Genomic DNA, 27,019 nt, shown 5'->3' on the forward strand with positions numbered 1-27,019 from the left:
TTTAAGAGATAAGTGAATAGAATTAGTGGGATTTGCTCACTGATTATATCTGGATGTTTGGTGTTGATGAAAGAGGTGAAATTACTGACAGAGAAGATTCAAGAATGTTTTCCAAGTTGTCCATTTTATTTGCATATAGCTGCTGATAATAGTCACATATGATCCTTTGTATTTCTGTGTTGTCTGCTGTGATTTCTCCGTTGTCATTTCCAATTCTGATTTGATTTTTCTCCCTTTGTTTCTTGATAAGTCTGGCTAATGGTTTGTCAATTTTTTTTTTTTACAACAAAGCAGTTTATTTGTGATCAGTGTTTGAGACTCTATACATCCTTCACAAATTTAATTTTGCATAATCTGATACTCCTCTTAAAACTTAAACTTTGAACTGCTAGACTTACTTCCCTAGAACAGAAGGGCTGGTATAAGTTATTTTCCGGAAATGAGGTACCGTTTCACAGAACTAGTTTCTTTTTTGTTTGTTTTCAAGTTTTAGAGAACTAAATTTGCATTTGTTAAAATCAAAAAGTAGGAAAAGATGTTCTTTACAAATAATTTTGATCAAGTATGTGTTCAAAGAAAGCAGGATAAAAAGGCCTTTTCACTAACATTCTGTATGTACTGGGTTGTTGTTGGAATAGGAATTAGCTTCTGTCATTTGCTAAAAGAATGAGTAGTGGGCAACAGGATATGTTGGGAATTTCATAACAGGTAACAGAACCATTCTCTTGGGTAAACCATAGGCAGGGGCAGCTGTGCTGTAGCCATAGGGTGTTCCATAGCCTGGAGCTATGTAGCCGGGAGCAGCTGTGGCCCCAACAAAAGCCCTCCTTGTTAGAGTTCCTCTTCCTCTGCCCCAAACAGCTTGGACTGCTGCGGACACAGCTGTATACACAACACCCTTTGCCTGAGGGATAATCTTCTTTTTCTTATTATTTGCTGCATTGGGTCCAGAAAACAGTTTCTCCAGGGCAGCTAAAGCTCCACTTGCCTTTGCCACTTTCTTATTTGGACCTGCACCTCTGAATTTTTGTCCATCCACTTCTACCTCCATCACAAAGCGTTTGTCATGGCTTCCACCAGTCTCCGAGATGAGTTCATACTTAAGACCTCTTCTTTTTTCATTGAGCTCCATGACAGGATTTTTGCCACTTGCTATGAGAATAGGGCCCTGAGTTCTTACCTCTACGGTACTGGAGGTTTCAGTTGTAGAATTTCCAGTATTATTGCTTGAGTTTGAAGACACTGTTTCAATTTTGCCTTCGTTATCGGACTTTTCATCGGAACTCATACATTCAATATCTGCATCAAAGCCCGCTGGGTATCCCATTGCCTGCAGTACTTTCACTGCTACGTGAAGCTTCTCTGTTTTCTTGGATGGTCCTGAGGCTTCATATGTTGTACCATCGACATCTACAGACATTGTGAAGACTGGGGCATGGACAGGGCCAGACTGAGATAAGAGCTTGTACTGAAGCCCAGGCCTGATCTGATTCAGCCTCATTAGTGCATTCATAAGGTCTATTGCTTTACTATCCAGAATTTTCCTTAAGTTTCGTTTCATCTTTTTATTGGGATCTTTATCATCCCCTAATCCATCTTCAAATGGCCTCTTCAGAGCTGAAGACCCAGCACCTTCTTTATCAGTAACTGACCAGGAATATTTCTGAAAAGGCTTACTAGATGGAAGGGGGTCCATCTCCAGCACTTTATAAATCTGACCAAAGGCTGATAGTCTGAGTGCATGCTGTGCACTGTGGGTAATATCTTCTTTTTGCTAGATGGTCATATAGCTCAGAGCATCTGTTGGATCTCGCTGACAAGGATCATGAAGACCAGGACCCCCAGGAAGTAGAATTCCAGATGCCAAACACTCCATTACTCGTCTCAAGGCCTCCCCAGCGCCCAAAGGTCTATTACAAGTACCTATAGACTTTTCACATATAAGCTCTAGTGGCCATCCTTTTAATGGTGCCCATGTGGGGACTCTGTTGCACAAATCACAGAGAATGCGGAGGACAGTTACACATGACTTTAATCCATTTGCCCTTGCCTGAAACCATTTGGCATGTCGAAGAGACGCCAAGGCATTCAGGCACTTCCGCCTGTCCAATAAGTCTGGAGGATCTTTCATCGCAACCTTTTCTCCATCCTTCTCCAATTCGTCTCTAATTAGAGGGGAAGTAAGTATCACCTTCAAAGTTAGCGTGGGTTCTTTTGTATTCCGAATTATAATAGATGCCTCATCTACACATTGTTCCACTTGATATTTCTCTTCTGTGAGTTTCTGAATCTGAATAGGAAGATTATCTTTGACTGTATTTAACAGGGTTTCTGTAGGTTTGCCTTTGCACATTAAAACCAGCTCCAAGTCCATATCATCTTTAATCAGCAAGCCTTTTGCAACCAGGCCAATCCTCATTACACCACACACTGTCTGACCACCTTGATCCTTGGAATAGGTGTCTACAGCCTCTTCCTTCTTTACTTCTGTCTCCCCCTCTGCTTTTGTGCCTTGTTTCATCCAGCCAATCTGAGACATGTTTAAGAGCACACTCAACAGTAGATACCATATTCTGAACAGCTTCAACTTCCTCCGGAGATGGATAAATTGTCAAATGTTTCACCATTACATGGCGATCATCATTAGCAAAAGATCTGATAGGTCTCATGGTTTTCTATAGTATTTTAGCTTCTTCTTCCGATCCTTTCCCCTCTTTCTTGTCGTCTTCACTAGACGCTGCTTTGTGTGACAGTACCTCCTCATAAGCCTGAGTCCCCTGATGGCTCAGAGTCAATATGGCAAAGATATCTGAAAGCTTGTTCTTTAGAGTACACCGCACCGCTGCGCTCTGCCCGCGCCCGGTCCCTGCTCCTGCTCCGCTGCCACCGCCACCTAGTCAGCCTGCGTCTCCGGCTCCTCAGCCCAGTGGCGGCGGCTGCAGCGGCTGCTGCCCTGGTGGTGCTCGTGGCTCCGGTCTCCTGGTTTGTCAGTTTTATTTGTCTTCTCAAAGAACCAGCTTTTGGCTTTGTTGATTTTTGCTATGGTCTCTTTTGTTTCTTTTGCATTTATTTCTGCCCTAATTTGTAAGATTTCTTTCCTTCTACTAACTCTGGGGTTCTCCATTTCTTCCTTTTCTAGTTGCTTTAGGTGTACAGTTAGGTTATTTATTTGACTTTTTTCTTGTTTCTTGAGGTATGCATGTATTGCTATGAACTTTCCCCTTAGCACTGTTTTTACAGTGTCCCGCAGGTTTTGGGTTGTTGTGTTTTCATTTTCATTCATTTCTATGCATATTTTGATTTCTTTTTTGATTTGTTCTGTGATTTATTGGTTATTCAGCAGCGTGTTGGTCAACCTCCATATGTTGGAACTTTTAATAGTTTTTCTCCTGTTATTGACATCTAATCTTATTGCATTGTGGTCAAAAAAGATGCCTGGAATGATTTCAATTTTTTTTTTATTTACCAAAGCTAGATTTATGGCCCAGGATGTGATCTATCCTGGAGTAAGTTCTGTGTGCACTTGAGAAAAAGGAGAAATTCATTGTTTTGGGGTGAAATGTCCTATAGATATCAATTAGGTCTAACTGGTCTATTGTATCATTTAAAGTTTGTGTTTCCTTGTTAATTTTCTGTTTAGTTGATCTATCAAGAGGTGTGAGTGGGGTGTTAAAGTCTTCCACTATTATTGTGTTATTGTTAATTTCCCCTTTCATACTTGTTAGCATTTGTCTTACATATTGCAGTGCTCCTATGTTGAGTGCATACATATTTATAATTTCTATATCTTCTTCTTGGACTGATCATTTGATCATCATGTAGTGTTTTTCTTTGTCTCTTTTCACAGCCTTTGTTTTAAAGTCTATTATATCTGATATGAATATTGCTACTCCTGCTTTCTTTTGGTCTCTATTTGCATGGAATATCTTTTTCCAGCCCTTCACTTTCAGTCTGTATGTCTCCCTTGTTTCAAAGCAGGTCTCTTGTAGAACTTATTAGGGGTCTTGTTTTTGTATCCATTCAGCCAGTCTTTGCCTTTTGGTTGGGGCATTCAACCCATTTACATTTAAGGTAATTATTGATAAGTATGATCCCATTGCCATTTACTTTATTGTTTTGGGTTTGAGTTTATACACCCATTCTGTGTTTCCTATCTAAAGATCATTTAGCATTTGTTGGTGAGCTAGTTTGGTGGTGCTGAATTCTCTCAGCTTTTCTTGCCTGTAAAGCTTTTGATTTCTCCATCATATTTGAATGAGATCCTTGAAAGAAATGGACAAATTCTTAGAAAAGTACAACTTTCCAAAACTGAACCAGGAAGAAATAGAATATCTTAACAGACACATCACAAGCACTGAAACTGAAAATTAATCAGAAAACTTCCAATAAACAAAAGCCCAGGACCAAACGGCTTCACAGCTGAATTCTACCAAAATTTTAGAGAAGAGCTAACATCTATTCTACCCAAACTCTTCCAGAAAATTGCAGAGGAAGGTAAACTTCCAAACTCATTCTATGAGGCCACCATCACTCTAATACCAAAACCTGACAAAGATGCCACAAAAAAGAAAACTACAGGCCATATCACTGACGAGCATAGATGCAAAAATCCTTTTAAAAAATTGTAGCAAACAGTATCCAACAGCATATTAAAAAGATCATACATCATGAGCAAGTGGGCTTTATCCCAGGGATGCAAGGATTCTTCAATATCCACAAATCAATCAATGTAATACACCACATTAACAAATTGAAAAATAAAAAACATGTTTATCTCAATAGATGTAGAGGAAGCCTTTGACAAAATTCAACATTAATTTATGATTTAAAAAAAAAAAAAACCCTCCAGAAAGCAGGAATAGAAGGAACATACCTCAACATAATAAAAGCTATATATGACAAACACCCAGCAAACATTATCTTCAATGGTAAAACATTGAATGCATTTCCCCTAAAGTCAGGAATAAGACAACGGTGCCCACTCTCACCACTACTATTTAACATAGTTTTGGAAGTTTTGGCCACAGCAATCAGAGCAGAAAAAGAAATAAAAGGAATCCAGATTGGAAAAGAAGAGTAAAACTCTCACTGTTTGCAGATGACATGATCCTCTACACAGAAAACCCTAAAGACTCCACTAGAAAATTACTAGAGCTAATCAATGAATACAGTAAAGTGGCAGGATATAAAATCAACACACAGAAATCCCTTGCATTCCTATATATTAACAATGAGAAAACATAAAGAGAAATTAAGGAAACAATTCCATTCACCATTGCAATGAAAAAAATAAAATACTTAGCAATATATCTACTTAAAGAAACAAAAGACCTACAGATTCAATGCAATCCCTATCATGCACTCAATATGCCAGGAAATTTGGGAAACTCAACAGTGCCCACGGGACTGCCAAAGGTCAGTTTTCATTCCAATCCCAAAGAAAGGCAATGCCAAAGAATGTTCAAACTACCACACAATTGCACTCATCTCACACGCTAGGAAAGTAATGCTCAAAATTCTCCAAGCCAGGCTTCAGCAATACATGAACCCTGAACTTACAGATGTTCAAGCTGGTTTTAGAAAAGGCAGAGGAACCAGAGATCAAATTATCAACATCCACTGGATCATCAAAAAAGAGAGTTCCAGAATAACATCAATTTCTGCTTTATTGACTATGCCAAAGCCTTTGACTGTGTGGATCACAATAAACTGTGGAAAATTCTGAAAGAGATGGTAATATCAGACCACCTGATCTGCCTCTTGAGAAACCTATACGCAGGTCAGGAAGCAACAGTTAGAACTGGACATGGAACAACAGACTAGTTCCAAATAGGAAAAGGAGTACATCAAGGCTGCATATTGTCATCCTGCTTATTTAACTTCTATGCAGAGTACATCATGAGAAATGCTGGGCTGGAAGAAGCCCAGGTAGAATCAAGATTGCCAGGAGAAATATTAATAACCACAGATATGCAGATGACACCACCCTTATGGCAGAGAGTGAAGAGGAACTCAAAAGCCTCTTGATGAAAATGAAAGAGGAGAGTGAAAAAGTTGGCTTAAAGCTCAACATTCAGAAAACTAAGATCATGACATCTGGTCCCATCACTTCATGCCAAATAGATGGGGAAACAGTGTCAGACTATTTTCTTTGGAGCTCCAAAATCACTGCAGATGGTGACTGAAGCTATGAAATTAAAAGACACTTACTCCTCGGAAGGAAAGTTATGACCAACCTAGACAGCATATTCAAAAGCAGAGATATTACTTTGCCAACAAAGGCCCATCTAGTCAAGACTATGGTTTTGCCAGTAGTCATGTATGGATGTGAGAGTTGGACTGTGAAGAAAGCTGAGCAGTGAAGAATTGATGCTTTTGAACTGTGGTGTTGGAAAAGACTCTTGAGCATCCCTTGGACTGCAAGGAGATCCAACCAGTCGATTCTAAAGGAGATCAGCCCTGGGTGTTCTTTGGAAGGAATGATGCTAAAGCTGAAACTCCAGTACTTTGGTGACCTCATGTGAAGATTTGACTCATTGGAAAAGACTCTGATGCTGGGAGGGATTGGGGGCAGGAGGAGAAGGGGACGACAGAGGATGAGATTGTTGGATGGCATCACCGACTCAATGGACTTGAGTTTGAGTGAACTCTGGGAGTTGGTGATGGACAAGGAGGCCTGGCGTGCTGCAATTCATGGGGTAGCAAAGATTCGGACACGACCGATCAACTGAACTGTACTGAACTTAACTGATCAAGCTACCAACGATATTTTTCACAGAACTAGAACAAATAATTTCACAATTTGTATGGAAATGCAAAAAACTTCAAATCGCCAAAGCATATTTTGAGAAAGATGAAGGGAACAGAAGGAACCAACCTGCCTGACTTCAGTCTCTACTACAAAGCCACAGTCATCAAGACAGTATGTTACTGGCACAAAGACAGAAATATAGATCAATGGAGCAAAATAGAAAGCCAAGAGATAAATCCGCACACCTAGGGACACCTTATCTTTGACAAAGGAGACAAGAATATACAATGGAGAAAAGACAACCTCTTTAACAAGTGGTGCTGGGAAAACTGGTCAAACACTTGTAAAAGAATGTAACTAGAACATTTTCTAACACAACAAACAAAAATAAACTCAAAATGGATTAAAAATCTAAACATAAAACCAGAAACTATAAAACTCTTTAGAAACACATAGGCAAAACACTCTCCGACCTAAACCACAGCAGGATCCTCTATGACCCACCTCCCAGAATATTGGGAATAAAAGCAAAAATAAACAAATGGGACCTAATTAAAATTAAAAGCATCTGTACAAGAAAGGAAATTATTAGAAGGTGAAAAGACAGACTTCAGAATGGGAGAAAACAATAGCAAATGAAGCAATAGACAAAGAATTAATCTCAAAAATATGCAAGCAACACCTGCAGATCAATTCCAGAAAAATAAACAACCCAATCAAAAAGTGGGACAAAGAACTAAATAGACATTTCTCCAAAGAACACGTATGGATGGCTAACACACATATGAAAAGATGCGCAACATCACTCACTATCAGAGAAATGCAAATAAAAACCACAATGAGGTACCATTTCATGCCAGTCAGAATGGCTGCTATCCAAAAGTCTACAAGCAATAAATGCTGGGTGTGGAGAAAAGGGAACCCTCTTACACTGTTGGTGGGAATGCAAACTAGTACAGCCACTATGGAGAACAGTGTGGAGAGTCCTCAAAAAACTGGAAATAGAACTGTCATATGACCCAGCAATCCCACTGCTGGGCATACACATTGAGGAAACCAGAATTGAAAGAGACACATGTTCATCGCAGCACTGTTTATAATAGCCAGGACATGGAAGCAACCTAGATGTCCATCAGCAGACGAATGGATAAGAAAGATGTGGTACATATACACAATAGAATATTACTCAGCCGTTAAAAAGAATACATTTGAATCAGTTTTAATGAGGCGGATGAAACTGGAGCCTATTACACAGAGTGAAGTAAGCCAGAAAGTAAAACACCAATACAGTATACTAATGCATATACATGGAATTTAGAAGGATGGTAACGATAACCCTGTATGCAAGACAGCAAAAGAGACACAAATGTATATAACAATCTTCTGGACTCTGTGGGAGAGGGCGAGGGTGGGATGATATGGGAGAATGGCATTGAATCATGTAAATTATCACATGTGAAACGAATCTCCAGCTTGATGCATGATACAGGGTGCTCAGGGCTGGTGCACTGGGATGACCCAGAGGGATGGGATGGGAAGGGAGGCTGGAGGGGGGTTCAGGATGGGGAACACATGTACACCCATGGCAGATTCATGTCAATGTATGGCAAAACCAATACAATATTATAAAGTAAAATAAATAAATAAATGAAAAAAAAAAAAAAACTTCTAGGCCAGTAGAATAGATAACATGTTTGTGTGTAGAAGGGATTCCCAAAGATACAATACACAAGAAAACCACAGTTCAGTTTTATTTATTTTCTAATAAGAGAAACTTACCATGTTCTGTAGTTCTCAGTGTGACTTGGAAGTTTCCATGATTCTTTTTTGTTGTTGTTGTTGTTGTTGTGTCTTTTCTTTTTTTTTTTTTTTTAATAGAACGTCTTAGGAAGTATACTAGATATTTAGAGCTTAACAGCTGTCTGATCCAATGGTTCCCAAATCTGGTGCTTCCTGAAACAGTTTCTCTGCAAGGAGGATTCAAGGGCATGCACTCTTTAACAAGCTCTGCAGTGGAGCTTTGCAACAGTTCTATTGCAAGAATGTGGCAACTGCTGGTTTTTAAATATGAGAAAACTGAATTTCTGTAGTATATAGTGGTTTCTAAAATGCTCACTGTTTAGATGTTTGACTGGAACTAAAATCTACCCAGGTTAGTGCTTTTCTCCACATCAGTGCTTTCCTCAAAACCCTTATACTTTACTATTTACTGATTACCTTGCCTTATACTTTTAAAACAGACTGCCTGGCAATTTCACCTAAAAATATTTCCATACTTCCACATTTTCAATCTTCTTTTAATTCTGTCTGTAAGATCTGCCTTTCTTTATTGCTAAGACTCCTCTCCAACTGATTTTTTATAGCTTCACTGGCTCTTTTTTCTTTCAAGATCAATGTGTGGTTCCGTTTGCTTTCTAAGATCAATATTTTTTAGATGTTCCACTATCATGTGCTCTTTGTAAATACTTCCTTTGGCTAGTTATATTACTCACACTTTGTTGTTAGAAACTGCTTTTCTATATTGAAATGATTAGGGTAGAAAAGAAAATGATCTTTAACATTGGATAAAATATATACAAAACTTATCTTACCTGCCTTATTTATTTTAAAAGCTCATTCTTCCTAGGGAGTTAAACATCATTAAGATACAATTACCAACAACCAAAAATATTTAGGAGGGTACTACGAAGTCTCATGTTTGTTAAAAATCACTGTGTGTGTGTGTGTGCGTGTGTGTGTGTGCGCGCGTGTGTGTGTGTGTGTGGAGAGAAACTTACTTCACTCTATTTCAAATTTCCACTTATTAAAATAATAGATAAAGAGTAAAATAGAGTAAAGATTTGTTATTAATACTTTAGTGATTCCAGGATAATGTACAATGTGGTATCTTAAATTTATCAACAGAGATCAATAAAGTGCTCTGTCTTATGTCTTAATTTTAAAATAGTGAGTGAAAGGTGGTGATGATCTAGAGATATGAGTAAAATCATGTTGAATCATAAAAAAAAAAAAACAAGAGAATTTCACATGAACATCTACTTCTGCTTTATTGACTACACCAAAACCTTTGACTGTGTGGATCACAACAAACTGGAAAATTCTTAAAGAGGTGGAAATTCCAGACCACCTTAAGTGGCCCCCTGAGAAATCTTTATGCAGGTCAAGAAGCAACAGTTAGAACTGGACATGGAACAACAGACTGGTTCCAAATTGGGAAAGGAGTACATCAAGTCTGTATATTTTCACCCTGCTTATTTAACTTATATACAGAGTACATCATGTGAAATCTGGGCTGGATGAAGCACAAGCTGGAATCCAGACGATTGCCAGTAGAAATGTCAATAACCTCAGATACGCAGATGACACCATGCTTATGGCAGAGAGTGAAGAGGAACTGAAGAGCCTCAATGAAAGTGAAAAAGGAGAGTAAAAAATCTGGCTTAAAACTCAACATTCAAAAAACTAAGATCATGGCATTCAGTCCCATCACTTCATGGCAAATAGATGGGGAAACAATGGAAACAGTGAGAGAATTTATTTTCTTAGGCTCCAAATCACTGCAGGTGGTGACCACAACCATGAAATTAAGATACTTGCTCCTTGGAAGAAAAGCTATGACCAAACTAGACAGCATGTTAAAAATAAGAGATATAACTTTACCAATAAATGTCCATCTAGTCAAAGCTATGGTTTTTCCAGTAGTCATGTATGGATGTGAGAGTTGGACCATAAGGAAAGCTGAGGGCTGAAGAAATGATGCTTTTGAACTGTGGTGTTGGAGAAGACTCTTGAGAGTCCCTTGGACTGCAAGGAGATCCAATCAGTCAATCCTAAAGGAGATCAGTCCTGAATATTCATTGGAAGGACTGATGCTGAAGCTGAAACGCCAATACTTTGGTCAAGTGATGTGAAGTCCTGTCTCACTGGGAAAAAACCTAATGCTCGGCAAGTCTGAAGGCAGGCGGAGAAGGGGACGACAGAGAATGAGATGGTTGGATGGCATCACTGACTCAATGGACATGAGTTTGAGCAAGCTCCAGGAGTTGGTGATGGGCAGGGAAGCCTGTCATGCTGCAGTCCATGGGATCGCAAAGAGTCGGACAGGACTGAGTGACTGAACTGAACTGATATGTATAATTTATTTATTAAATAATAAATCATATTCTATAACCCTACAGCCTGATATTTTTGAAAATTGGAATTTCTTTATTTGTATTAATTTACAATGGCAAATGATTTGAAAGAAACAGATATTATTTGAATATTGACTATTATTTACTACCAGTTTAGCTATTATTTAGCATGGGTGGTAAAAAGTAAACATTTCTTTTACAGAATTATTGTTGGATTAATGGGTCACTCATGCGAAGTAATGAGGAAGTTGCAGTCACACAGTAGGTGCCAAATAAAATATTATTGTTCATAAATGACTGTTTTCACAAAGTTGGAGTGTTTTTGTTAAGTCACTAAGCTGTGTGCAATTATTTGTGACCCCATGGACTAGAGCAAGCCAGCCTTCTTGGTCCTTCATTATCTTCCAGAATTTGTTCAAACTCATGTCCATTGAGTCAGTGATGCCATACAGCCATCTCATACCCTGTTGCCCCCTTCTCCTTTTGCCTTCAATCTTTCACAACGTGAGTTTTTCCAGTGAATCAGCTTTTTGCATCAAGTGGCCAAAGTATCGGAGCTTGAGCTTCAGTATCAGTCCTTCCAATGAATATTCAAGGTTAATTTCCTTTAGGATTCACTGGTTTGATCTCCTTGCTCTCCAATGGACTCTCAAGAGTTTTCTCTAGCACCACAATTTGAAAACATCAATTCTTCAGCACTCAATTTTCTTTATGGTCCAGCTCTCACATTCATATATGTTGGAGTAATCTCCCATTGTGTCAAAATGTTAACATGTTTAAAACATTTTATTCAAAGTCTGTCTACAAAAACTGCATAGCTTCTGCCACTTTTAAGTGTGTAAAGTAAATAAAGTAAATGTCGCTCAGTCGTGTCTGACTCTTTGCGACCCCATGGACTGTAGCCTACCAGGTTCCTCCATCCATGGGATTTTCCAGGCAAGAATACTGGAGTGGGTTCCCATTTCCTTCTCCAGGAGATATTCCCAACCCAGGGATTGAACCCAGGTCTCCCACATTGTAGGCAGATGCTTTACATGAGCCACTGGGGAAGTCGGTGTAACAGAATTTAAGTGTGTAACAGAATGGAAATGTTGTTTTTAAATGGGATATAAAGACGTAGGGTTCTCTGAAATTTTTCTCAGAGACCATGAATGGAAGAGCAAGGGGGTGATTGTATGGGAGGCATTCTTCAACCCAGTAGAAGTTGTTGTGACTGCTTATATATGAGGGTCCCCTCTAAGATTTTCTTAGAATATTGGTTTCTGTTGCTCAAAGAAGCACAAAAATTCAAATAAATATTGATATACTATTTCCCTGAAACTTTTTTTGAAGCACTTTATACCTACAGCAAAGTTGAAAGAATAGTATAATCAGTTCAGTTCAGTTCAGTCGCTGTCGTGTCCAACTCTTTGCTACCCCATAAATCGCAGCACACCAGGCCTCCCTGTCCATCACCGACTCCCGGAGTACACTCAGACTCATGTACATCAAGTCGGTGATGCCATCCAACCATCTCATCCTTTGTCATCCCCTTCGCCTCCTGCCTGCAATCCCTCCCAGCATCAGAGTCCTTTCCAATGAGTCAACTCTTCGCATGAGGTGGCCAAAGTACTGGAGTTTCAGCTTTAACATCATTCCTTCCAAAGAACACCCAGGACTGATCTCCTTCAGAATGGACTGGTTGGATCTCCTTGCAGTCCAAGGGACTGTCAAGAGTCTTCTCCAACACCACAGTTCAAAAGCATCAATTCTTCGGTGCTCAGCTTTCTTCATAGTCCAACTCTCACATCCATACATGACCACTGGATAAACCATAGCCTTGACTAGACGGACCTTTGTTGGCAAAGTAATGTCTCTGCTTTTGAATATGCTATCTAAGTTGGTCATAACTTTCCTTCCAAGGAGTAAGTGTCTTTTAATTTCATGGCTGCACTCTCCATCTGCAGTGATTTTGGAGCCCCCCAAAAAATAAAGTCTGACACTGTTTCCACTGTTTCCCCGTCTATTTCCCATAAAGTGATAGGACCAGATGCCATAAACACCCATATATCTTCATCTAGGTTTTTTTTATTTTGATAGTCACTCAGTTGAGTCCGACTCTCTGCAACCTATGGACTGTAGCTTGCCAGGCTCCTCTGTCCTTGGAATTCTCCAGGCAGTAACACTGGAGTGGGTAGCCATTCCCTTCTCTAGGGGATCTTCCTGACTCAGGGGCTGAACATCGAAAATTATTCAGTGATTAACATTTTGTCACATATTCTTTATATTTTGGTCTGCCTCTGTCTCTCTTGTTTCTGTTTCTGTAGATAAATAGATATGTAACGAGATCCTCTCTCTTTCTGAGCTGTTGTTACAATTTGCCCTTAAATATTTCAGCAACTGTCTCTCAAGAACAATATAATTCCATTATTCTACATAAGCCTAAGCCTAGTATAATAGTCACATTTAAGAAAATTAATATTGATAGCATATTGGAATCTGTATCTATAATGTCTGTATGCAAAATTTTCTCATATCCATTAAAGATTTAAAGGAAAATTCAGAATGCAGTATTTAGCTGTCATATCTCTTTAGTTTATTTTAAACTGAAACCATTCCTGAGCCATTATTTGGCTGTCTTTCATATTACATTCATGTCTTTTTAAGAATTCAGGCCAGTCATTTTACAGAATGAGTCTCAAATCAGAACTGTTTAATTGCTTCCTTTTGGTTAGAATCAGTTTTTTCAAATGATGGCAAAACTGCTACTAATGTCAATTTTATCCCATTATCATTAATGGTAAGTTTAATCACTTGGTTAAGGTGGTATCCACCAAATTTCTTCATTATACAGCCCTGTTTGACAATCTATTTAACATGTATTCTGTGAGATGATACTCTGAGACTTTGTGAATATCCTATTTTCAGTATAATTTAGCCAATGATTTCAATATCCATCTGCCATTCCTTTTATATTAATTAGTTATCCATCTTCCATAAAGATTTTTCCCTTCTTGCCTCATAGTTTATTTTTAACAAATTATCCATGTGGATTAATGTACTCATTTTAATTCATTATATTAAAATCCATTATTATCATAATTCATTTTCATGTTAAAACTGTCCCACCCTGAGCCAATGAAAGTTCTTCAAGCTGCCACCTTTGTTTCATAAAGGTTTCTTTACTTTCTGAAGTAAGTTGCCTACCAAACTTAGGACATAAAAGTAGAATTTAGGCTTACTTTTTCTCTTCTGTCCCCACCTTGGTGTCTACCTTTTCCTCCAAGGACCTGGGTTCACTTTACCTGAGAATGGTTTTTAGAAGCCAAGATTCAGGGCTATGAGTTTGCTTGTTGCTACTAGGGTGTCATCGCCTCTAGGCACTCTCAGCAGATATTAATTACTGTACACACACACACACACACACACACACACACACACATATATATGATATTTTTTTATCTAGCCAGTAAGCTAAATATGAGTGCCCACTGATATCTTAGATGCTAATCAATACCACACATTTTATTCTAGTGTATTTTCTTGCTTTCCTGTAACTTTCCTGACAGTGAGAAATCTTATTTCCAACATTTACTATTCATTTAGATATTTGTTCAGCCCTAGTATACTTAAAAGAAATTCATAACTGTTAACTCCTACCTCCATGAGAAGCAAATTTTCCCACTAGTATACACTATCTCTGTACTATATCTTTAGTTTTAATACTTAGAGTTTTTAATCAAAAACCATTTTACAAAGTTAATTAGGTCAACTCCCTTTTGATCCCAACAACTTTTGTGCAGTTATTTTATACATTCGTAAAGTAGTCATATTTTTTTGTCAAGGTTTGCATTTCATTCAGGGATGCCTTGACATGTGATTGATTTGTTATTGTCATTCTAGTTTGCATAAATTAAAGTTCACTATTTTGTAATATACAGTTCAATGGGTTTTGACAAATGCATAGTGTTCACTAGAACAGTATCATACAAATTATTTCATTCACCCTAAAATTCCCTTGTTCATTCACTTGATTGTTGACAACCACCCTATTCCTCCAGTCTCTGGCAACTACTGATATTTTCTGTCCTTATAGAGATGTTTCTTTAGAAACATCTAATTAATGGAATCATAATATGTAGCCTTTTAATCAAGCTTCTTTCTGTTAGTAAAATACCTTTAAGGTTCATCTATATACTGTATGAATCAATGGCCCATTCTTTTTTATAGTTCAATAGTATTCCATTGTGTGGATGTACTACAGCTGTTTATTCATTTCCCTGTTGAAACTGTTGAAGAACATCTTATTTACATTCTCTTTTTTTAGTTTTTTGTTTTCAGTTTATATATAAAGCTGAAACAAACATTTACATATAAAGCACACAGGCTTTCATGTAGATATAATTAACATGTGTAAACAACTAGGAGTACGATTATGTAATTCTTGGGTTATGTATTGAGTTTATATTTAACTTTAGAAGGAAAAGGAAACACACTCCAGTATTCTTACCTAGGAAATATCATGGACAGAGGAGCCTGGTGGGCTGCAGTCCATGGGGTTCCAAAGAGTCGGACAGGACTAAGCAAATAACACTTTCACTTTCACTTTAGAAGAAACTGCAAAACTAACTCCTTAAGTGGAAGGCAGCAATGAATGCAAGCACTTGTTTTTCTCCTATTGATTCTTACAGGTATATTTTGTATCCTGTTCATTACCAAATTATTTTTTGTTTGTATATATGAGCTAGTCATGAAGTTTTAGGTATATGATCATATCACTTGCAAATATAACTCAATTCACTCTCTTTCCAGTTATTATGCCTTTTATTGATTTTGCTTTAATTATAGCAGCCAATATCTCTCAAAAATGTTCAATAGCAATGTTGTTGTTTTTGTTTAGTTGCTCAGTTGTGTCCAACTCTTTGTGACCCCATGGACTGCAGCACACCAGGCTTCACCATCTCCCAGAGCTTGCTCAAACCAATGTCCATTGAGTCAGTGATGCCATCCAACCATCTCACCCTCTGTCATCCCCTTCTTCAAATTTCATTTGCCTTATTTTCTTTAGAAATTTTCAGAATGTTTCCACGGATATTTTTAGTGAGGCTACTCTAATTTTTGCTGCTTTCATTTTCTGATTTAATTATCAATTTTCACAAAATTTGTTTAAAAGTTTTTCTTTATCTTATATCTGGAATATAATATTGAAATTATTTGATCTTTTAAGTTTAAAGAATTTTCCTATGAAATTATCTGTGTATACCATATTTTTGTTGGTTACTTTTTTCTCTTTCTTGTGGGATAGTTGTTTAATATTTTTAAAGATTTTTATGATTTACATTCTCTATGGGCTTCCCTGGTGGCTCAGAGGTTAAAGCGTCTGCCTCCAATGCGGGAGACCTGGGTTCGATCCCTGGGTCAGGAAGATCCCCTGGAGAAGGAAATGGCAACCCACTCCAGTATTCTTGCCTGGAGAATCCCATGGACGGAGGAGCCTGGTAGGCTACAGTCCATGGGGTCACAAAGAGTCGGACAAAACTGAGCAACTTCACCTTCATGCTTCTTTAAGAAATTTCTGGAAACTCCCATCAAATATAATTAATTTAAAAGTTTATTTTTCCTAATCCATCTAATTCTAGATTTCTCTGATCTTTTCTAGGCAGTCTCAAGAGGATCATTCATCATGTCTGAATTGCCATTAGCTGTGCCCTTCATTTTTAGCCATAAATTATTCACTCTTTATTATTTGTGCAGGTATTTGTTTTAACCAATTTCAAACTCCCTTTAATTTAATTGCTCATCATTTCTATTACTAAAGAGAACAGCATTCTTCCAATGCATGAAAAAAAAAAAAGGTGCTCATTAAAGAAAATAGCTACATAATTCTACATTTGTCTATTATGAACTTTCCTTTCCTGGCTGTGCTAACTGTGCTTGCATTCTGTCTTCTGGCTGATATAAATTGAGGAGTTCTTTAAATTAATGTTGATGGAAAGGTCTTTTCCTGGTCAGAGTCTCAGTTTAAGTTTTTTAAAAAATCCATTTCATAGCAGCATGACATTCCTATATCTGTTTATGCTATAAAAACTCAAAACAAATAAATATGTTCTTTGACTATGCTGTTTATTTAAAAGTATTTAACACTAAGTTAATGTCATCTTTTGTCCTTTTAAAGACTTCCCCAAATTCATTCCAAGTTAATCTTTTTACTTACTGTACCTCTATGTTACAATCACTAAAGAGTTCCAACTCAGTACAGTGCTTACATTTGTATGACTGAGGATCCCAGTCAGTTTTCACACCTTGCCATACATAAGACTGAATTGAAGAGGGAATTTCAGAAAAGAGCAAGTTAGACTAGGCTAATGTATGGATGCTTCACCTTGAGGAATAATCTGGTTTTATCAACATTTACTTCCATAAGTCACATAATTTCCTGATTTCAAAACATTTACAGCCAGTCTTGGTAAAAGAAGAAATGTTAGGAAAGTGTTTAGAATAGAAATGGTTTCATACTTAGGCAATTACAGAGCTTCTTCTAAGGGATACTACTACTTCATTCACCTTGTCTATGTCATAAATTTTATTCAAAACATCTAAAACAAGCATATTATATTATAGTTCAATTATCTTCAGTATATTATTAGGATAGAAAATGATTTTAAGATCAATTTTATCCCTTCTATATACTAGTCTCTTCTACTCTTCTGGGACATCTCAGGTGGCACTAGTGGTAAAGAACCTGCCTGCCAATGCAGGAAACAATGCAGATTTGATCCCTGGATCAGAAAGATTCCCTGGAGTAGAAAATGGCAACTGGCTCCAGTATTATTGCCTGGAAGATTCCATGGACAGAGGAGCCTGGTGGGCCACAGTTCATGGGGTCACAAAGAGTCAGACTGGGCTGAGCCACCAAGCACATCTATCCTACTACAAGCACAAATTAGAATAACTTAGCCCTACCACCTGGGAATCCCTGGTGGCTCAGTAGTAAAGAATCCACCTGCTGTGTAGGAGATATGGGTTTGATCCCTGGGTTGGGAAGATCCCCTGAAGGAAGAAATGGCAACTCACTCTAGTATTCTTGCCTGGGAAATCCCATGGACAGAGGATCCTGGTAGGCTACACTCCATGGGGTCACAAGAGTCAGTCAAGACAGAGACTAACCCACTACCACTTACATCCTACATGATTAACATCTTTGCCAGTATTGAATAACGGTAACCTATGGAAAGATACTTCCAGGTTGTTTTACTTTCTTTTAATTTTTATCTTTAAGAGCAATTTCATGGCATTGCCCTCTTGCTGGAAGGATTAAGAAACAAAGAATATATGTAAGGAATTCCATATGTATGTAAATTTATACACACACAAACAAAAATATATAACAATAAGAGAACAGACTATCCCCTTTGGCTCTCTTCCTAGTCAAGCATTAGATAACAAATAGAAATAGAAAGTTAGGGGAAATGTACAGTTATTTTTATATGTTCATGGAGAAATGGATTAAATTGTCATTGCTTTAAAAGCAAGATCATTATATCAAATGTATTTCTTGCAGCTTTTAAGATCCTTTAATGTCACTAAAATTATTCCTGAAATCTATGGCATATAGATGACTAGTTGTCTTCATTTCTATTATCTGGAATGGCAAATAGCAAATTAAGAGACAGAAAACTTGGACTTTTAAGTGCTTTAAGCATTCAGCTTGTTGTCCTGAAATTATTGTGCATTTTGGAAATGATTTTCTCCTAAATATAACCTGTTTGTGCTAAATTATTGGTTGGCAAACTACTACCCATGGGTCAAACCATACTTCTGCCCAATTTCATATATAAAGTTTTGTTGGAACACAGTAATGCCCATCTGTTTAGGTATTGTCCATCTACTTTCCCATTACAATGGCAAAGTTGAATAAATGTAAAAGATATTGCATTGCCTGCAAAACCTCAAATATTTACTATCTAGGCTTTTATAGAAAAAAATTGCTAACACTTGTGTTATGTGATTATACTTTGGTTCCCTTGTGGAGTAGTTTCCCTTGCTCTGTCTCTCTTATCTTTTACTTCCTGCTTTAAATATTATTTGTGGGAAAATATTATCAAACAAGGGTCAGGTTCAGAAAAGCCTTCTATGCATCCATTGACCGTTACATGTGAAAGTGAACAATAGATTCAATTATCTTTTTCTATGTCTTCAGCTTCAAAAGAGTGGTAATAATGAATTGGTAGATAGATACATAGATAGATTTATGCAAATGGATCCTCAATGTGATTTATAAATTTTTAGCAATCAACTATGTGTTTCAGTGAATTGGTATTGGATGCCAGTAAGATGGCATCCAATATCTTTGTAATACCAGACCTATGCATTTTAGGGAGCACTCCCTGCTTTTAAAGCTGCCCATGTGGTGCTATGGTAAAGAACCATCCTGCCAGTGCAGGAGACACTAGATATTTGGGTTTGCTCCCTGGGTCAGGAAGGTCCCATAGAGTAGGAAATGGCAACACACTCCAGTATTTTGCCTGGAAAATTCCATGGATATAGGAGCCTGGTGGGCTACAGTCCATGGGGTTGCAAAGAGTCAGACACGACTGACAGACTGAGCATGCACGCACACACACACACACACACACACACACACACACACACACACAGACATCTAATTCTTCATTAACTCACCCAAGTCCAGCAGATTAGTTCTATCCTATTTTTACCTATTTTTTTCATCAGACCAAGCTCGTTTTTATTCTTTAGTAGTCTGTATAATTGCTCCACTAGTTATCCATAGTGGGTCCATTATATGTGGCAATTTATCTTCCTTACAGGAACTCAAATAAGATATTTTACAGAAACAAAAATGTATACAAATAAGAAAGGAAAAGTAGAACAGGAAAAGATTAGCTGTGGAGGGGAAATGTAAAAACACATGGAAGAACAAGCATGGGTGAAAGAACGACTGAGACAGAAGCTACAATCTGGTGACCAAATAGTAGACTACAGCTTGCAACTGAGAGATGCAAAATGAAGTCATTAGTGGAACAATTGCTAAAATCTGAATAATAAGTAGTATTATAGTAGGTAATTCAATTAATAGCATTATACTAATGTTAATTTCTTAGTTTTGCTAAATATACTGTGTTATGTAAGATGTTAATGTGAAGGGAAGCAATGAACAATTTTTGTATCACTTGTATTAGCGTGGAATTATTGCCTGGAGAATCCCATGGACGGAGGAGCCTGGTGGGCTACAGTCCATGGGGTCGCAAAGAGTTGGACACAACTGAGCGACTTAACTTTCACTTAACTTTCACTTTCATTTCAAACTAAAATGTTTAAAAGGTGTATATTCTTCATATTAAACAGCTCAACAACTAGTAGAGAGAGACAGAAAAATTGGCAACAAATCACAACAAAACATAATATGCCAAAAATGCTCTGAAAGTGGTTTTTCTCAAGGTATCATGGACACACAGGACAGTTTTTGATAACCCAAACAACAGTTTGAAAAATGGAAGTGGATAGATATCAGGCAGTTCTTCCTGGAGATGTTATTAATTTTCCTTGTAATGGGTGAGTGTAAGATATCCATGCAAAGAAGAGGATAAAGAATTCTAGGCCGGTGTAACACCATGTTTAATGACATAAAAACATGAACAAACATGACACTTTTGGGGACACTTGATAAGAATAAGAATGATTTTTTAGAAGTGAAGTGGGAAGAAATAACACTATAGAGATTGGCAGTAAATGTAATCATTGGGGGCTTGTATAGTATCCTAAATAATTCAGATTTTAACTTGAAGAAAATAGAGCTCATCCGTTTAACAGAGATTGATATGATGAGTTTTATGTTTTACAGTGTTATACAGCAGGCTATGTGTAGCATGGGTTTGAAGACATCAATAATGAAAACTATGAAGAGCAGCTATGACTATCTTACTTCATCCTAGGTGAGTTAGGACACTAGATATATGATTTGAAAAGAATGGAAGGTTTTAGATACTATTAATTAGGTGAAATTGCCATAATTTAGTATTGCTTGAATTTAGGTCTATTGAAACAGGAAAAACTAGAATAGATCTAGGTGACTGTTTAGAAAACTAGTTGCTAACAAGCATTATGCATCAAGACAGAAAGAAAGAGGTGAACGGCTTTGCTTGGAAGAAAAATAATAGGTCACCAAGTCCATTTTTACCTGTTATTTTTGTTGCTCTTAGAACACAAAGAGTCTGTTGTTGCCCAACAGTGTCCCTCAAAATGAACTGTAAATTTGGAAGTTATCGTGTAGTTGACTATGTTAGTTGACTTTCCAAGTTTTCAGTGAAGAGAAAAAAAAACAATAAAAATAATACTGTTGGAAAACGTTTTTACCTCTGATTTCTGGAAAAATAAAACAAAAGATGGTTTTGCAATAAATAACAGAAAGCATTTCAAGAAAAAAGAGGAAAGGCACAAAACTCTTAAATGTTTGGGGTGTCAAATAATAAAATGATTGAAAATATCTTGGATTTTGGAACTAAAGACTCATTGATAGTTAATTTGTATAACTTTTTAAGATGCCACATGTAAGGAATATCATAGGATACTTGTCTTTCTCTGTCTGATTTACTTCACTCTGTATGACAATCTCTAGGTCCAACCATGTTGCTACAAATGGCATTATTTCAGTCTTTTTTATGGATGAGTAATACTCCATCATATAAATGAGCTTACAAAACTTAGTGTCACAGATGTGGAAAACAAACTTTCAGTTACCATGAGGGAAGTGGAGGGGAGGAAGAAATTGGGAAATTGTAATTGACATGTACATACTACTATATAGAAAATAGATTACTAATATGATCCTACTGTGCAACTAACATGGGAAACTCTACCCAATACTCTGCAATGACATATGAGAAAAGAACCTAAAAAAAGAGTGAATATATATATGTACGTGTGTGTGTGTGTGTGTAACTAGTTCACTTGCTGTACACCTGTAACTAGAACAACATTATAAATGACCTATATGCCATTTTAAAAAAGTTAATGTGAAAGGAGAGAATAAATTCACTGATAACTCAAGAGAGGTATTTTAAAAGCCAAAGTGAGGTATATTGAATTGGATCAAGAAATATAGAAAAAGTGACACTATTGGTGTCTGTATGTAAATCATAAAATACTATTAAAGTGTCTTTTAAGATGGTATGAATCATAAGTGTGTGCATATGACGGATATAAAGTGCAAGTAAAGATAGTGTAGAAAAAGGAAAAATGGATAACTGGTGGTAGTAAAGTCCTCTGTATTTTAGAACAAATTGAGTCCTGGGTCCAAGGGTAAATTTTATTGTTGATCAGGAGACAAAACTCCTTTAATATATGAAAAAGGTAGAGGAAAAATAAGTTATAGCAGAATAATCCTGGGCTTTGAAGAAAAACTTCAAACTAAAATGACTTAACCTATTAGGCAACTTTAATATGTAAGATAAATATATATCCTCTACAAATCTCAGTGTTTAAATTAAAACGAAAAACGTTTTAGAGTTTGTAAAAGATAAAAGAGGTAGTAAAAGTAAATGAAAACAAGCTTGGAAATAGAATACTCCATTGCCTATAATACAGGAAACTAGAAATGCAGAGGAACAATATGTCCATGTTGTGAGAGAAAAGAACTGTGATTTAACAACCCCATCCTTTCTCAAACATGTGAAGACGGATCTAGATCCTTGTATTTTTCAGAAGAAACTTCTCAAGTAACTTCTCTGGGTAAATGGCCTCCCCTCAGTCATTTCATTCAAGACTGTTTAAGTGGCACCTTTTAAAGAGGATTTTCCTGAACACCACAACTAAACTTGCATCACACTCTATCATTTTAAAGGGATGTGATTTTCTTTGTGTCATCACTTAACAATATACTACATGGTTATTTGTCTATTGTTTTCACTACTATTTCTGTATTGCCTACGACAGCATCTGATATCTAAGCGCTCAATAAATACATAAACCAGCAGCTGAAAATGAAACTTCATGGTTTTTATTGTCTCTTACAAGCAGGAAGGAATATTATCTACTCTAAAAACAAGAGAACTGTGATGCACTTGTGAACATGAGGAAAATAGTTCAAGTTTCAAATTGTTTAGGACAGTTGAAAAGTTAATAAGGCATACCCAGAGGGATTTTTAAAGAGCATTTAATGGGTCATTTACTCATTTATTCACTTAACATTTCCTGAGTTCTTACTGTGCTAACATTATCACTTCCCTCCTACACTCTCAAGGATTTGGCTCTTTAGGTCATTTGAGATTTTTGTCATTACTTTCTATTTCTTACTCATCACTTTCCCTTTCTACTGGGTATTTCCACCAGTCATATAAACACACCAGAAACAATCCTATTCTAAAAACTCTTTTACACTAGCTCCACATCTCAGTTCAATCTCTGCCCATATTTTCCTGCTGTGTTTAAAAGCAGCATATCTCTAGTACATGTTATCACAATCATTTGCTATTTTTTAAGTGTGGAAAAAGTTTTAAACTATCAAAGAGTACAGTGACTCATATAATATTCACCTGTGCAACACTATAGTTAAAATTACCAGATGTTAATATTTTGTCATATTGCTTAAGATCTTACTTAATTCAAGGAAACAGCACATAACTGATAGAACAGAAGTTTCTTTTTTATCATTTGTAATCACTCTTCTCCCTACTAGAAGTAAAGACTGTTATGAATTTGGTATTTATTCACACTCTACCCATTTGATGTAGGGGCTTCCCTGGTGGCTCAAATGGTAGAGAATTTGCCTGCAGTGTGGGAAATCTGGGTTCAGTCCCTGGGTTGGGAAGAGCCCCTGGAGGAGGGAAAGGCAACAAACTCCATTATTCTTGCCTAGAGAATCCCCATGGACAGAGGAGCCTGGCGGGCTACAGTCCATAGGGTCACAAAGAGTTGGACAGGACTGAACAACTGAGCACACAGCACATTCTCATATTGATGAATAACTGTTTCCACTTTTCATTATATTTTATATCATTATGCATATGTATTATGTTTTGCAAACTTTTATCTATCATAAGTTAATATTGTAACAACTTAAATCATCTTCCATGAGTAATTTCATTTAAGTAACTTTGTTTCCATATCCCACCAGTGTTATCATATGAGTGGATAATTGTGACAACATGTACAGTGTGCAAAGAAACTTTGGAGGAAAAAAGAAAGCATTGAAAGGGTGACTGGAAGAAGGAGTTAGGATGCTCAAGGAGAAGAGTTAAAAATGCACACAAAACTGTCATTCTTGCCAAGCGAATGTTTTAGGCAGAGGCATATGTCAGCAATATCAAATAATTAGTTCCAGAAATTTAAGGGTTATTGATATCCTTGCCAATTATTATTTTAATAAAGTGGTGGGGTAGAAATGAGGTTAAGAAAGATTATTATAGGTAAATGAACAATTGAGAGAGAAATTGTCCTTTCAAAGAGTGTGACTGAAATACACACACACACATACACACAGCTGAAAGAGAAGGTAGACTTAGAAACTTGCCATCTTAAAGGAAAAGGAAAAAAGTTCAAGTCAAAGGAAGGAGCTGTGCCCACAGGAATATTTGTTTACACTGGCTGAGAGCTTCTTAAAGATGACTAAAAATTATTTTTTGTTTTAATGTTAATTTACTTTTCAGGAAAAACATGTTGTATGTAAGTGTGGCAATAAAAGCTCACTTTAGTCTTCATCACAACAACATCAAATGCACAACACTGTGAATGACTATCTATACTGATGGTTTTTCTGAGTATTACTCAAACATTTTAATCAAATGAACCAAAGGAATCAAACATTATCAACTTTCAAGAATTCAGCTCATTATTTAAAAATTAAAATTTAAAAAATCCCCAGTACTTAATGAGTTGAATTGTGGATTACATGTTCATGGTTGTACGAATTAAATCTAAAATTTAAAACTAAATGCTAATCAGTTTAAATGTTAGTTAATCTTGAATGCATTGATGCATGCTATAAAACTCCTGAGTTAACAAAATGATAAAAGTAAAATAAAACTCCAGATTATATGTGAAATATAGAAAAAATATAAAGAATATTAAATGACATCCCTTATATGTGGACCCTAAAGAGGAATGATACAAATAAACTTACTTACAAAACACGAGGAGACTCATAGGAAACAAACTTATGGTTGTTAGGGGGAAGGGATAGTTAGGGATTTGGGGAAGGTCATGTATGGACTGCTATATTTAAAACGGATAACCAACAAAAAACTATTGTATAGTACATGGAACTCTGCTCAATGTTATGTGTCAGCCTGGATGGGAGGAGGTTTTGGGGGAGAATGGATGCATGTGTATGTAGCACTGACCCTTTGCTGTTCACCTGAAAGCACAACCTTGTTAATCAAGTATAACCCAATACAAATTAAAAAGTTTAAAGTTGGGGATGAAAAAGTAAAAAACACAAAAACATTGTTCAACATATGAAAATAATTTTATGACTAGACGTATCTCCAGGGTATCTTCCTGAACAAAGATCGAACCCAGATCTCCTGCATTTCAGGGTTATTCTTTACCATCTGAGCTGCTAGAGAAGCTTCTACAATATTAATAAATATAAATATATTAAATGCTTTTTAAACTAGATCATAACTAACTTAAAATCAAACTTATTTCTGAAATAACAGTTGGATTGAAATTGAAATATCGGTTGGATTGAAAGTGAAATATCAGACAATATAGAAAACAGTGATATTAAAACAAGCATATATTGGAACTGATGAGAACTAGCTAAAAATCTGTGTCCTGTAAGGGTAATATGAATCAAAATTAAGAGGCTTAATTTTCCTGTTGAAAATAAGAGAACAGGCTCCTCATCCTTTCCTTTTAACTAGATCATTGACTTTAGAGTACCCATAATTGTACTCATCAAGCCAGTCAATCCTAAAGAAAATCAGTCCTGAATATTCATTGGAAGGACTAATGTTGAAGCTGAAGCTCCAATACTTTGGCCACCTGATGCAAGAAACTGACTCATTGGAAAAGACCCTGATGCTGGGCAAGATTGAAGGCAGAGAAAGGAACAGAGGATTCGATGGTTGGATGGCATCACCGACTCAATGGACATGAGTTTGAGCAAGTTCTGGGAGTTGTTGATGGACAAGGAAGCCAGGCATGCTGCAGTCATGGGGTCGCAAAGAGTCAGACATGACTGAGCAACTTCACTTCACTTCATTGTTCATTCTGAGAACATGTATGTAATTGTATCTGTTTGGCCATCAAAAAAGATGAGGTTTCTTTCTATCTGCAATATCTTTTAGCAGGTTATCTATGATGCCTACCACATTATAATTTAATTCTTATTCAATAATACAATTATTTTCTTTCTCTTTTAAATCTGTACAAAGGTTTTCTCTGTTGGGAAGAGACCTTATTTTTAATTATATTTCCTCAGCACTATTGGAGGGTTCATTGCTTAAGTACTCAGTTACAAGAGCTCAAGAAAATGATTGGATTAAAAATTCATTTGTTAATATTTTCACAATGCATGATGTTAGTAAATCAGAAGAAAAAGTAAGTATATGATCATATTTCTTTGATTATTTTAATAAAAATTATCAATAGTTTTTGGAATTTGTTTTATGTTGTTATTTCCTTGCCATGCTTTCTTTTAATACTAAATATGTTCTTACCATATGACACAACAATTGCACTACTGACAAAAGAAAAAAAATACAATTTATCCCAGCAAAGTAAAAACTTATGTTCACACAAAGTCTTATACAGACTTAACACCAAACTAGAAAAATTGCAATGCCCTTCAAAGGATGAATCATTAAACAAATTGTGGTGTATCCATTCCATGGAATACTACTCAGCAATCAAAAGGAAAAATTTATACATGGAACAATTTCTGTGGATCTCAGGGAAGAGAATTATGCTGAATGAAGAAAAACAAACAAACAAAAAATGCTGATCTCAGAAGACTACAAGATCCTATTTATATAACAGTTTGAGATGGCAAAGTTCTAGAAAGGGAGAACAGATTAGAGGAGTTTACTGTCTGAGCCACCAGGAAAGCCCAGAAAGAAGAGAGGTAGGTATGGTTATAAAAGAGTAACAAGAGGGAGCTTAGTGATGGAATTGTTTGCATATTAACAATGTTGGT

General features: G+C 36.6%; 1 pseudogene across 1 annotated transcript; it reads right to left on the bottom strand.

Moving 5' to 3' along the window:
• On the bottom strand, nt 285-2,932 carry LOC102168971 (annotated as a pseudogene). Its single transcript, XR_001295614.2, has one exon. The product of XR_001295614.2 is annotated as a spermatid perinuclear RNA-binding protein pseudogene (transcript).

This window comes from Capra hircus, chromosome 4 (genome assembly GCF_001704415.2).
Source record: "Capra hircus breed San Clemente chromosome 4, ASM170441v1, whole genome shotgun sequence".
NCBI classification, from domain to species: Eukaryota; Metazoa; Chordata; class Mammalia; order Artiodactyla; family Bovidae; genus Capra; species Capra hircus.